The sequence below is a fragment of the Cervus canadensis genome, chromosome 17 (genome assembly GCF_019320065.1).
Source record: "Cervus canadensis isolate Bull #8, Minnesota chromosome 17, ASM1932006v1, whole genome shotgun sequence".
Classification (NCBI taxonomy): Eukaryota; Metazoa; Chordata; class Mammalia; order Artiodactyla; family Cervidae; genus Cervus; species Cervus canadensis.
In genome coordinates, this window is record NC_057402.1 from 40,772,953 (window position 1) to 40,788,351 (window position 15,399).

The following is a 15,399-nucleotide window of genomic DNA, read 5'->3' on the forward strand; positions in this document are numbered from 1 at the left end:
CAGAAAAACGTCTACTTATGTTTCATTGACTATGCTAAAGCCTTTGACTGTGTGGATCACAACAAACTGCAGAAAACTCTTATTAAAGAGATGGGAATACCAGACCATCTTACCTGTCTCCACATACAGAGAAACCTGTATGCAGGTCAAGAGCCAACAGTTAGTACCTTGTATGTAACAACTGACTGGTTCAGGACTGAGAAGGACTATGACAAGGCTGTTTTTGTTGTCACCCTGTTTATTTAACTTATATGCAGAGCACATCATGAGAAATGCCAGGCTGGATGAGTTATAAGCTGAAATCAAGATTGCCGGGAGAAATTTCAACAACTTCAGATATGTGGATGATACCACTCTAATGGCAGGAAGCGAAGAGGAACTAAAGACCCTCCTGATGAGGGCAAAGGATGACAGTGAAAAAGTCGGCTTAAAACTCAACATTAAAAACACTAAGACCTCCCTCTCTACCAAAAACCACTACAATATTGTAAAGTAATTAGCCTCCAACTAATAAAAATAAATGGAAAAAAAAAAGCAGAGACATTAAAAACACTAAGACCATGGTATCCACTCCCATCACTTCATGGCAAATAGAAGGGGAAAAGGTGGAAGCAGTGACAGATTTCCTCTTGTTGGGCTCTGAAATCTCTGTGGATGGTGACTGCAGCCATGAAATTAGAAGACTATTGCTTCTTGGCAGGAAAGCGATGACAAACCTAGACAGTGTGTTAAAAAACAAAGACATCATTTTGCCAACAAAGCTCTGTATAGTTAAGGCTATGGTCTTTCCAGTAGTCATGTACAGTTGTGAGAACTAGACAATAAAGAAGGCAGAGCACTGAAGAACTGATGTTTTTGAATTGTGGTTCTGGAGAAGACTCTTGAGAGTCCCCTGGACAGCAAGGAGATCAAACCTGAACATTCGTTGGAAGAACTGTTGCTGAAGCTGAAGCTCCATTACTTTGGCCACCTGATGTGAAGAGCCGACTCATTGGAAAAGACCCTGATGCTGGGAAATATCAAAGGCGAAAGGAGAAGGGGGCGACTGTTGAAGAGATGGTTAGATAGCATCACTGACTCAGCGGACATGAGTCTGAGCAAACTCAGTGTTCCTGACAACTACATTATTTCCTTTTCTTCTGGCAGAGTCATGTTCCATAGTGTACATGGGTCTCTTTTTCTTTATCCATTTATCTCCCCATTTACAATATATTTATTTCCATTTTTTTGGCTGTTGTAAAGTGTAGTCCAGTGCAAACTTGGTTGCATGTGGGTTTCAAAATGTTGTCTTCTCAAATATTCCTTGGAGTGCTTCTGCAGGATCTTATAGTAGCTTTATTTTTATTTTTTAAGGCAGTTCCATTCTCACCTCTATACTGTTTTTATCTTATACCTGCTACAAGCACCATAAATGGTGCTAGGGCTCCCTAGTCTCTGTATTTTCACTGTTTCTTCTCTGTAGAATGTTCATGATGGCCTTTCACACTGGTGCAGAGTGACCCCTCATTATGCTCTTGACTCACACACATCTTTCATAGATCATGATGTTCAGCAACTTGGGTATTTTTTAAAACAGTGGGACAAGAATTTACAGTTGAGAGTATTTTTCTTGAAAGTCTGCGAACTTTGAACTTGTTTTGATGGGATTCCCTGGAAAATTTTTTTAAGGTCATGTATCATTTAGATCCCAGCACTGCTTGTGAATATGAAGTAACTTAGAGCAGTATTTTTAGATTGCTGTTTTGAAAAATGGACACAAGGCAGAGGAACACCTTCAGGCCCAAGTTTTGTTACTGTGGGATCCAAGGCCCGAGTTGTAGTCTTAGAGCCCAGTTGTAAACTAGAGTGGAATACGTGAGAAGAAGCCACCCAAAACTTGTGTCTCTTTAATATTTTTGTTTCCCCTAATAGTATGTATTTTTAATTGGAGTAAAAATGACTTACAAAGTTATGTTATAGGTGTACAAAATCTTGTTCAGTTATACTTATTTCTGTATCTATTCATCTTTTGGGTTTTTTTTTTTTATCATGTAGGTTATTACAGTGTGTTTAGTCCAACACACTTTCTCAAGTAGGCCCATGTTGATCACTTATTTTTTATGTATTTGTGGGTGTGAGTTATTTCCTCCCTCCTAATTTATGCCTTTTTTCCCACCATCCCCCATGGGTGACCATAAATTTATTGCCTAAGACTGTTTATTTCACGTGTCAATAAGCTCATAGTACTGAAGATGCCTTAGCATGCACGCATGCAATGAGTACCTATTTCCCACCTGTACATGATATAAGAATTCTCTCTCTCCATCTGACTTTACCTAGTGATATTACCTCTAGATTTATCTGTGTCCCTGCAGTTGACATTATCTCATTTTTTTAAGTCAGGACCATATTTCTTTGCATGCATGTATTCCTTTTTCTTTATCCGTTCATCTGTTCATGTACATTTGCTTACTTCCATATCTGGGCTATTTTGTGAACTGCTGCAGTGTGTGCTTGTGTGCACAAGTTTTCTAAAATCTGATTTTCTCCACATACGCTCTCAGCAGTTAGACTGCCAGATTATAGGGTCCGTCTGTCTCAGCCGTTAAAAATGCACATCTATGTATGTCCTCCTAGCAACAATTACCAATAAACATTCATTGGCACTATCTAAGGGTCGTTTTTCTTCACCCAACTCTTGGGTTCTTTGTCTCTAGAATTTTTGAGAGTGATCTTTTGGACTTCTCTATGGCCATACGTTGTTTTCATTTTGATTGTCCTGTGTCTAATTATTCACCTGAGAACCTTTTCCTGTGCTTTCTTAAGAAAAACTTGTGGACTATATTTACCTCTTAGTATTTTCTTCTGATAGTTTGACCTTTTTTTGCATCTTTTATTCTTTAGCTCTGGAGACTTCTTGATATCAAGTGTCATTTATAGCCCAGCAATTTTTGTGAATATTAAGTATTCAGAAGCAAAACCTTTAAGGTTGCTGCTGTGGGGAATTGCCAGAAGGCTGCAGGACATCCTTATGCCCAAAGGCGGTGACCCTGCCAGTGAAAATTTTAGAGTTTTAATTGGGGTCTGTACAATATTCTGGGCTTCTCCAGTGGTTCAGATGGTAAAGAATCTGCCTGGAATGCAGGAGACCTGGGCTTAATCTCTGAATCTGGAAGATCCCCTGGAGAAGGGAATGGCTACCCACTCCAAGATTCCTGCTTGGAGAATCCCATGGACAGATGAGCCTGGAGGGCTACAGTCCATGGGGGTCACAAAGAGTCAGACACAACTAAGCGACTAACACTTCAGACAATATTCTGGCACGTACTTGAACCAATACCCAGAAGTTTATTTTAACGACGTGGTTTGCCTACCAGTAGCGTAGGAGCATTCCATTTTCTCCAGTTCCTATTACCCTGGTATGACATCTCAAAACTGAAAAACTCTTAATTGTTGATAGGAATATCAATTTCATTTTAGCTCAGTTTGAACAGAGAAGCAAAAATATCAGGGGTGAGATGTATGAAGAGCGTAACATGGAAACTTACAGTACCATATGTAAAACATAGCCAATGGGAATTTGCTATGTATGATTCAGGGAACGCAAACAGGGTCTTTGTAACAACCTAGAGGAGAGGGATGGGGAGGAGGGAGGAGGGAGGCTCAAGAGGGAGGGGACATATGAATACCTGTGGCTGATTCATGTTGATAGTTGACAGAAAACAATGAAATTCTGTAAAGCAATTATCCTTCAATTAAAAAATAAATAAGTTTTAACAAAATCAGGAGGCCTATTTGTTCAGGTTTCTTCAGGGAGAAAAATGAAACTATTAGAAGGCAAAGTACATGCAGCTTATGGGCTCTTTGAATCAGTATTTTTTGCAGAAAAATTCTTATATATTTTTTCAAGTGTGACTTTTCATTCATATAACAACAAATAACAGAATTAGAAGAAACTAATTTGAAATGATGGCTTGTTTCTACCCAGAAAATCTGAATACAAAGGAACCAATGAGAACTGCAATGATTAGGGTGCCAAGCTTTTAAGAATATTTTAGGTTTGCAAATAATTAGTATGCTTGCAAATTTCAACAGTATATTTTTATTCTGATAAAGAATATACTTTTCCAGAGGCTTTTAGTGTGGTCACCTCCTGCTGGAAGCCTGGAATGCTGGAATCAGGTCACTTCCTATCTGTCTTTAACTGGGCTGTACTCTGAAAAATTCCTGGATCTCCCCTGGATCCTGACCATCATGTGGCCAGAGAAATTGGTAACATTGTTTTGCCGGTTGAGATGTTTAATGACAGGATTCTTTCAGTTTCCTGATGTGGGTGAAGTATGGAGCCCAGTGATGATTTCTTCTTCAAGAAATGTACATCCTAGTTCCCACACGAGGGTGAACCCCCTGTCCAATGCTGAGAGACTCTGCATGTGAGTGACCTGTGCCTCCTGGGAGACCATCCCCAAACTAGTTTGAACCTGACCAAATTCTGTCTACGTGGTAGGTTGAGACCTCTCTAAGTCCTGTGTACACTAATGATGTTTAGACAAGACCGTGCACTTTCTGCGATGAGACCATTTAGACCTGACTTGTACTCTGTGCACTAGGACATGGAGACCGGGGTAGAGACCCGGCCTGGCTTCTGTCCTGGAAAACTCCGTGTCTGCATCTGAAGGTCAGTGCTCAGATGTCTGGGGTCTGGGGCTGAGGTGGGCTTCTCTGGGTAACCGTGCTCTCCTCTGAGTGGGGTTCCATGGCCCTCCCGGGGGTCAGTGCTGCGGTAGGGCTCCTAGTCTGTCCCCTGCCAGGTTCACTTCCCTGGGGCTCCTGGCGACCCCTCAGGTGGGCTACCTGGTAATTACTCCAATTTTCCAGCACATTTAAGTTGAGTAGGGAGGCAGGTTCACCTGGTGAATTTGTTCCAGGGCACAGGGATCGGGCATAAAGTCAATGGGCAGCAGGTGAGGTTGTTGCTGTGGTCTCCTTCCAGTCGACTCTCTGCTCCAAAGAGAACAGAGCTGCCCCGCGTCTCTCAGCCCAGCTCTCCTGTGTTTCTCAGCACCTCAGCAGGACAAGAAAGACAGAGCCTGCCAGAACCGAGGTAGTGTGTTCACGTCTAGCACGAGCTTTCAAAGCAGCAAAAAAATCACACAGAATGAAAGTGAAAACAGGAGGGGCCTGACTTCTCAGGGACAATTGAGGGGAGAGGAGACCGTCCCTACACTTCTTTCTAGGGTCCCAGGAGGACCCAGAGACCTGGCTTGTTTACACATTAGGGGCCTGCTGACCACAGCCATGGTGTCCTAACCAAGGGGATGTGTGACCCCAGGTTGGGGGACTAGGCACTGTGTGACTCTCATTCCATCTGCATGGGTCAGGATTATATGTATTGGGAGACCACACACAGACAACTAAGAAAAAGGAAGAATACATGAGAGCTTCACTGGTGTTTAGGAATTCATGCTTCACAGTATTCACTTTATACAGGCCTGTGCCTGTTTGCCTCTTTACCCCTGCAAGGTTCACCCTCCCTGGGGCTCCTGGAGCTTCCTCAGGTGTCTACCTGGTAATTACTCCAATTCACCAGGATGAGCATGGTGGGGAGGTAGGTTTACCTGGTGAATTGATTGCAGGGCACACGGATCAAGCAAAAAGTCAATGGGCAGCAGGTGAGGTTGCTGCTGTGATCTCCTTCCAATCGGCCGTCCCTTCTCAGCAGAGACCAGGCTTACCCCTCGTCTCCCAGCCCTGCACCTCGTGTTTGTCTTCTCAACACCTCAGTGGAACAAGAAAGGACCGAGCCTGCCAGAAACAAGGTAGTGTGTTCAACATTATCATGACAGCTGTAAAAACAGTTAATATCACAGAGAACCAAAGGGAAAAGAGGAGGACTTCTATGGGACAGTGTGGGGAGAGGAGACTGACTCTACACTACTTTACACCATCCCAGGAGGTTACAGGAGCCCACTTGTTTTCACCTTAGGGGCCCAACCAGCAGAGACCTGGTGTCCTGGGACCAGGTGCAGGGTCTGGGGATTGTGTGGGTCTCACGCCATCCACATGGGTCAGGATCCGGTACCTGGAGACCACATATCTGCTCTTTACCTGCAGTGTGTCTTGTCCCCTCTGAGATTCCCAACATCTGAATTGAGGGTGTTGCCCTGATTAACCTGTGGTCATTTTTCTTCATTTTGTTGCATTCATATGAGGTCAGGCACCTTAGCGGGTTGCTGCTATGTGTTCTGCTGAGTGAAAACCTTTGGAGGTGTCATATTAATATCATAGCATATCACATGTGTAATTCATAGTGTCACTACGATCTGATTTCCCCTTCACCAAACTCAGATAGTTTACTTTGTAATTTAATTTTTATTTTATATTGTACTAGAGTTGATTTCCATTGTTTCATTGGTTTTAGGTGTATAGGAACTTGATTCGATTTTATATAGAAGTATATCTATTCTTTTTCCATTTTTTCCCCTTATATAGGCTATTACAGTCTTTTCAATAGAGTTCCCTTCTCTATTCAGTAGGTCTTACTAGATTATCAATTTGATAAACATTAGTCTTTATATATTAATCAAAACTCTTTATTTATCCCTCCCTTTTAACTTTCTTTAGATAATCAGAATTTGGTTTTCACAATCTGTGAGTCCATTTCTGTTTTGTACATTAGTTCATTGGTATGTATTTATAGATTCCACTCGTACATAATATCTTAGGATGTTTTTCTTTTTCTCTGACTTACTTCACTTGGTATGAAAATTTCTCAGTCCATCCATGCTGCTGCCAATATTATTATTTCATCCTGTTTAATGACTGAGTAGTATTCAAGTGTACAGATATACCACATAGTTTTCATTTTTCTGTCAGTGGACATTTCGGTGGATTCTATGTCTTGGCTGTTGTAAATAGTGCTACCCTGAAAGTTGGGGTGCACATGTTACTTTGACTGATGAATTTCTCCAGAACTAAACCTGGATTTCAGGATCATATGATACCTGTATGTTTAGTATTCAAGGAAACTCTTGCTGTTTTCAATAGTGTCTTCATTCACCATTTACATTCCCACCAAGATGGTGGGAGGATTCCCTTTTTTGTACTTTCTCTGCAGTATTTATTCTTTGCAGATCTTTTCCATGATGGCCATTGTGACCAGTGTGAGGTGATACTTCATTGTAGTTTTAATTGGCATTGATTTAATAATTACTGATGTGAAGTATGTTTCCATGTACTTTTGTTATTTTACACCTTGTGAGTACAATTTACCTCTTGAATCTGCTTTCCTGAAAGTTGGCCCTGTTTGGAATTCTTTTCCGATGATTTACCCCAAGACATTTCTTGAGAGTGGGTGTCGTTTACAGCCCTGTCAGACCTGTGACTATTAAGACCCTTCAGCACGATTTTTTTTTAATGTTATATATATTAATCTGAACCAGCTAATTGCTCTCTGCCCCCTTCAACTTTCTTCTTTGGTAACCCTAAGTTTCTTTTTTAAGTCTCTTTTTTAAGTTTCTTTTTTAAGAGAATCAGCCTCGATGATTCTCTTGTAAAAAGTTCATTTGAATTCATTTTTAGGTTCCACCAGACATGAAATCCTATGACACCTGTCTTTCCCTGTCTCATGTAGTTCACTTAGTATGCTCATCTCTAGTTTCTTCCCTGTAACTGGAAATGGCATCATCTCATCCATCCCTCTTTATTTCTGAGTAATATTGCGTTGTGTGTATCCGCGTCTTCTGTATCCATTCATCTGTCCTTGAACATTTAAGTTGCTTCCCGGTCTTTGCTATTGTACCCAGTGTTGCTGTAATCATTGGGATGCAGGTATCTTTTAAAATGTTGGTTTCCTCTCGTCTGTGCCTAGGTATGAATTGCTGAGTTACTTGGTACTTTTGTGCTTGGGTTTTTTTATGTTTAGTTTTTTAGAGAACTTCTATAGTGTTCTCCCTAGTGGATGTACTCATTTATATTCCCACCCACGGTGGGAGGGTTTTCTTTTCTCTGCAGAATTTATTGTTGTAGAGTTTTTGAAATGATCATTCTGATTCGTTGGACAATTGATTTGCCTAAGAACTAGTGATGCTGAAAATCTTTTCTTGTGCTTTATAGCCATCTCTATGCCTTTTGTGGAGAAATGTGCATTTAGATCTTGGGCCAATTTTTTATTGGATTTTTTTTGTTCATTGAGCTTTATGAGTTGTTTGTACGTGTAGAGATAATTTTCCTGTGGCTATCTTCTTTTGCATGAATTTTTTTCTATTCTGATTGTCTTTCTTTCACTGATGGTTTCCTTTGTTGTGCAAATGCTTTTAATGTCTATTATGTTCCATTTGTTTATTTTTGTTTTATTTGTACTTATTCTTAGAGGTGGATCAAAAAAGATCTTGCTGCATTTTATGTCAAAATGTGTTCTGCTTTTTTTACTCAAGAGTTTCATTGTATCTGTCCTTTTATTTAGACCTTTCATCTACTTGCTGTTTATTTTTGTGTTTGGTGTTAGGGAGTAGTCTAATTTCATTCTCATTTTCATGCTAAGGAAGCTGCCCAATGTTTTCCAAGTGGCTGCTCCCAATTTCCATTCCCAGCATCACTGTAGGAGGGTTCCCTTTGTTGTATACCCTCTCCAGCATTTATTGTTTGTAGCATTTCTGTCTATTGCCATGCTGACCCGTGTAAGGGGATACCTTGTTGAAGCTTTGATTTGCATTTCTCTCATATTTAGTGATGTTGACATCTTTGCATGTGATTTTTTAAAACAGTGTGAGTTAAACTTACTTATTCAAATTGGCTTCTTGAATGAATTCCCTGTTTTAATATTTTTTCTGATGACCTCCCCTAGGACATTTCTTGAGCGCAGGTGTTTTTTCACTTAAGCCCCTCAGGCCTTGTGAATGTTAAGTGCCCATGAGCATTGGTTTCAAAGTTGTTGTTATGGGAAATGGCCACAAGGTGGCAGCATGTCTTTATGCCCAACTCTGGTTACTGAGGGAAATAGAGCCTTGGGGAAAGTCGTGTACCTGGATTGTCAGAGTGGAATGTACCAGAAAAAACACTTAAGGCTTATGTCCCATTCCTTCTTTCTTCTTTACCCCTATCCCTTGGCCAAATCCCAATTCCTGAAACACCACTCTGCGGAGAGTGCTTTCATCCATAGGTGGGGAGACCCTAAAGAAGGAGGCTGGAGGTGGGAACCCCACCACCAGGAGAAAGGAAGCCCACGGGGCTTTTCAAAGCTCTTCCCGCCCAGTTTCATTGCATCTGGAGGTTGTGGGCCCGGGCAGAGGGGAGCAGGCTCACCAGGTCCATGGGGCAGGGCTCAATGGCTGGCACACCCTCCCCAGCTCCGTCAGCCCCATGACAGTCCATCCTTGGGAACCAAGCCTGCCCAGGCTTCAGGGACGTGACATCAGCCCGGGTCACCAAGGCCTGAGGGGAATAGAGTCGACATTCTCTTTTTGTAATTTGTACTTTGTATTGGTGTTGTTGACTTGCAATATTGTAGGGTATGTTTGTATGTTTTTTTGTTTTAGTTGGACAACAACATGATTCACTTATGCATAGATGTGTACATGTCCTTTCTTGGGTTCTCTTCCCATATAGTTTATTATGCAGTGTTGATTAGGGGTCCTCGTTGTTTATTTATAAACAGTAGTGTATATATGTTCATCAACACCTTCTCATTTCTTATCGCCCCCCACCTCTCCCTTTTGGTAACCATAAGGTGCTTTGCTATGTTGTGAGGCCATTTCTGTTTGGTAAAGTTCATTTGTATCCATTTTTAGAATTTACCACTAAGTGATATCATATGATACTTGTCTTTCTTTGTCTCACTTCACTTAGTATGATCATCTCTACTTCCTTCCTTGTTGCTGGACATGGCATGATGTCATCCTTTTATGGCTGAGTAATGTTGCACTGTGTGCATGTACCCCATCTTGTTTACCCATTCATCTGTCCTCATCCACTTAGTTTGCTTCCTTGTCTTGGATATTGTATATAGTGCTGCCATGAACATTGGGAGCACCTGTCTTTTAAAATTACGATTTTCTCTGGATCTATGCCCAGGAATGGGATTGCTGGTCCTATGGTTATTCTCTGTTCATTTGTTTTTTCCCGATGCTCACTCTTTTTTTTAAAATTAATTTATTTTAATTGGAGGCTAATTACTTTACAATATTGTAGTGGTTTTTGCCATATACTGACATAAATCAACCATGGGTATACATGTGTTCCCCATCCTGAACCCCCCTCCCACCTCCCTCCCCTTCCCATCCCTCAGGGTCATCCCAGTACACCAGCCCTGAGCACCCTGTCTCATGCATCAAACCTGGACTGGCGATCTATGTCACATATGATAATATACATGTTTCAATGCTATTCTCTCAAATCATCCCACCCTCGCCTTCTCCCACAGAGTCCAAAAGTCTGTTCTTTACATCTGTGTCTCTTTTGCTGTCTCGCATATAGGGTCATCGTTACCATCTTTCTAAATTCCATATATATGCATTAATATACTGTATTGGTGTTTTTCTTCCTGACTTACTTCACTCTGTATAATAGGCTCCAGTTTCATCCATCTCATTAGAACTGATTCAAATGCATTCTTTTTAACGGATGAGTAATATTCCATGGTGTATATGTACCACAGCTTCCTTATCCATTCATCTGCTGATGGACATCTAGGTTGCTTCCATGTCCTGGCTATTGTAAACAGTGCTGCTATGAACACTGGGGTACACGTGTCTCTTTCAATTTTGGTTTCCTTGGTATGTATGCCCAGCAGTGGGATTACTGGGTCATATGGCAGTTTTATTTCCAGTTTTTTAAGGAATCTCCACACTGTTCTCCATAGTGGCTGTACTAGTTTGCATTCCCACCAAGAGTGTAAGAGGGTTAGGAGTTTTTTTAATGAACCTTTGGCTTGATCTTCTTTGTGGATTTCTTACTTTCATTCCCATCAACAGGGAGGAAGTTTCTTTTTCCTCTATATCCTCTCCAGGATTTATTGTTGTAGATTTTTTGATGCTGACCATTCTGACCTGTGTACCTGGATTGAACTATAAATCTTCTGATTTATAGTTCTCTAATACTTACAGGTGCTGAGCATCTTTTCATGTGCTTCCTGACCACCTCTATGTCTTCTTTGGAGAAATGTCCATTTAAATCTTGTGCCCCCTGTTTATAATAGCCAGGACATGGAAGCAACCTAGATGCCCATCAGCAGATGAATGGATAAGGAAGCTATGGTACATGTACACCATGGAATATTACTCAGCCGTTAAAAAGAATTCATTTGAATCAGTCCTAATGAGATGGATGAAACTGGAGCCCCTTATACTGAGTGAAGTAAGCCAGAAAGATAAAGAACATTACAGCATACTAACACATATATATGGAATTTAGAAAGATGGTAACGATAACCCTATATGCAAAACAGAAAAAGAGACACAGAAATACAGAACAGACTTTTGAACTCTGTGGGAGAAGGTGAGGGTGGGATGTTTTGAAAGAACAGTATGTATATTATCTATGGTGAAACAGATCACCAGCCCAGGTGGGATGCATGAGACAAGTGCTCGGGCCTGGTGCACTGGGAAGACCCAGAGGAATCGGGTGGAGAGGGAGGTGGGAGGGGGGATCGGGATGGGGAATACGTATAACTCTATGGCTGATTCATATCAATGTATGACAAAACCCACTGAAATGTTGTGAAGTAATTAGCCTCCAACTAATAAAAAAAAAAGGAAAAAAAAAGAATATATATATATAATCAAATCACTTTGTTGTACAGTACAAATTAAGACAACATTGTAAATCAACTATACTTCAATAAAATATTTTTTTAAATGAAAAAAAAAAAAAAATCTTGTGCCCCTATTTGATTGGGTTGTTTCTTTGATACTGAGGTGCATAAGCTGTTTGTGTGTTTTGGAGATAAGTTCCTCATGTCTGTCTTTGTTTGCAAATATTAGTTGCATTTTGAGGGTTGTCTTTTTGTTTTGTTTATGGTTTTCTCTGCTGTTACAATGCTTTTAAGGGTAATTAGGTCCCATTTATTGATTTTTGTTTTATTTTTCATGATTCTAAGAGGTGGGTCAGAAAAGGACTTGCTGCATTTTATGTCAAAGCGTGTTCTGCTCTTTTCCTCAGAGTTTCATTGTATCCATACTTTTATTTAGGTCTTTAATCTCTTTGGAGTTTATTTTTGTGTCTGCATCAGGGAGTATTCTAATTGCATTCTCATTTCTTTAAAAACCTGCACACTTTTCTCCATAGTGGCTGTTACTACCTTTCCACTAACAGCGTAGGAAGGTTCCCTTTTTCCCACACTCCTTCTAGCACTTATTGTTTGTCGATGTGGACAAAGGTGACTGTGAATCATGTGAGGAAATACCTCACTGGACTTACGATTTACATTACTCTGATATTTTGCGATGGTGACATCTTTTAATTTTTTTAAAAAGGATTTGAGTTAAACTTACCACCTGAAATTGGCCCCTTGAACACCTGCCTTCTTTTGACTTCTTTTGTGATGGCCACTCCTAAGACATTGCTTGATGGATGTGTGTTGTTTTTTTTTTCTTACAGAGCTTGAATCCTTATGAGTATTAAATGCCCAGCAGCACAAGTCTTCATGGTGTAATTACAGAAAATGGCCACAAGGCAGCAGCGTCACATTTTTTTTTTTTTTTTAACTGTAATTTCCTTGCTATTTTCTATTGGAATAGAATCAACTTCTGATGTAGTATTTGCTTCCAGTGTACAGAAATTAAGTTTAATTATATATGGACATTTATCTTTTCTCTTTTAGGTTCTTTTTTGCATAGAGGTGATTACAGTGTATTCAATAAACTTCCCTCTGCTTTTCAGTAGCTCATTTTTTATCTTTATGATTATATATTAATGTGTATATGTTAACTCCAATCTCCTAATTTCTTGCACCTGTATCTGGAGGCTCTGCAGAGGGCAAAAGCACTCTAGGTTCTTTGTGGAGGCACACTGCCTGCAACGTGCACAGAGCTCCGTCAGCCCCAGGACACTCCAGCCTTGGGACCCAATCCAATCAGGCTCCAGGGATGTGACCACAGCCTAGGTCACTATGGCCTGAGGGAAAAAGAGTCAGCATTTCTTTTTTTTAATTTTTTTTTAATGTTTCAGTCCTGTAACTTGAACTGGAATATACAGGTGAATTATAATCATATGGATCATTTCTTTTTTCTTCCTTTTCAATCTAGCATAACTTGATTCTCTTCTACACAGATGTCTATACATTACTTTTCGGGTTTTTTTTCATATAGGTAATTACGCAGTGTTGCATATGTTTCCTTGTGTTACACAGTAGGTCATGGTAACTTTATAAGTAGTAGTGTATATATATTAGTCTGAAGCGGCTCATTTCTCCCTCACCATAGCTTTCTATGTTGGTGAGCAGATGTCTCTTTTCTAAGTCTGTGAGGCTGTGTCTCTTTAAGAAAGAAGTTCATTTTCATCCATTTTTAGATTACACCTAGAAGTGATATCATGTGATGCTTGTCTGCCCCTGTGTCCCTTACTTCACTTTGAATGATGATCTCTAATTTCTTTTCTGTGACTGGACTTGACATTATTTCCTACTCTTTATAGTTGAGAAATATTGTACCGTGTATATGTACACCATTGTGTATATGTACCCCATTGTGTATCCATTCATCTGAAATTTCTATAATTAGCTTCCTTCCCAGACTTGGTTATTGCACCTTGTGGACCAAGATTGCAGGGTGTCTTTTACATTTTTTATTTTCTCTGGATTTATGCCCAGGTGTGGGATTGCTGTGTCCTAACATACTTCTCTCGGAGAAGGCAATGGCACCCCACTCCAGTACTCTTGCCTGGAAAATCCCATGGGCAGAGGAGCCTGGTAGGCTGCAGTCCATGGGGTCTCGAAGAGTCAGACATGACTGAGCGACTTCACTTTCACTTTTCTCTTTCATGCGTTGGAGAAGGAAATGGCAACCCACTCCAGTGTTATTGCCTGGAGAATCCCAGGGACGGGGGAGCCTGGTGGGCTGCTGTCTATGGGGTCACACACAGTTGGACATGACTGAAGTGACTTAGCTGCAGCAGCAGCAACATACTTCTCTAAGATCATGGCATCTGGTCCCATCACTTCATGGGAAATAGATGGGGAAACAGTGGAAACAGTGTCAGACTTTATTTTTTTGGTCCTCCAAAATCACTGCAGATGGTGATTGCAGCCATGAAATTAAAAGACACCTACTCCTTGGAAGGAAAGTTATGACCAACCTAGACAGCATATTAAAAAGCAGAGACATTACTTTGCCAGCAAAGGTCCATCTAGTCAAGGCTATGGTTTTTCCAGTAGTCATGTATGGATGTGAGAGTTGGACTGTGAAGAAAGCTGAGCACTGAAGAATTGATGCTTTTGAACTGTGGTGTTGGAGAAGACTCTTGAGAGTCCCTTGGACTGCAAGGAGATCCAACCAGCCCATCCTAAAGGAGATCAGTCCTGGGTGTTCATTGGAAGGACTGATGTTGAAGCTGAAACTCCAATAGTTTGGCCACCTGATGTGAAGAGTTGACTCATTGGAAAAGACCCTGATGCTGGGAGGGACTGGGGGCAGGAGGAGAAGGGGATGACGGAGGATGAGGTGGCTGGATGGCATCACCGACTCAATGGACATGAGTTTGAGTGAACTCTGGAAGTTGGTGATGGACAGGGAGGCCTGGCGTGCTGCGATTCATGGGGTCGCAAAGAGTCGGACACGACTGAGCGACTGAACTGAACTGAACGTACTTCTCTGTTATTTTTCAAATGAACCTCCATACTATTCTCCCCACTGGATGAACCTATGTTTATTGTGATCAACAGTGCAGGAGGGTTTCCTTTTCTCTACACCCTCTCCAGCATTTATTCTTTTCTAAATAATTTTATTAATCATCTGTCTTTGGTTGCCCTGGGCCTTGGTTGCGGAAATCTACCTTTCTCTATCTGCAGTGAATGGGGGCTACTCTCTAGTTTCACTGTCCAGGCTTCTCACTGTGGCGGCTTCAGGTTGCAGAACGTGAGCTCTATAGCACCAGGCTTCAGGAGCTGCAGTTCACAGGCTCTAGAGCACAGGCTTAGCAGTTGTGGCACATGGGCTTTGTGGCCCTATTTATATGGAGTCTTCTGAGACCATGATTCCAACCTGTGTCTTCTGTATTGGCAGGCACATCCTTAATACTGCACCACCAGGAAAGTCCTAGAATTTATTTTTTAAGATGTTTTGAGATGACCATTCTGACCAATGTGAGTGCTTAACTCATTGGACTTTGATTTGTGTTTTTCTAATAATTAGTGATGCTGATTACATTTTCATGTGCCTAAGTACAGTCTGTAGGCCTTCCTCAGAGAAATAACCATTTCAATCTTTG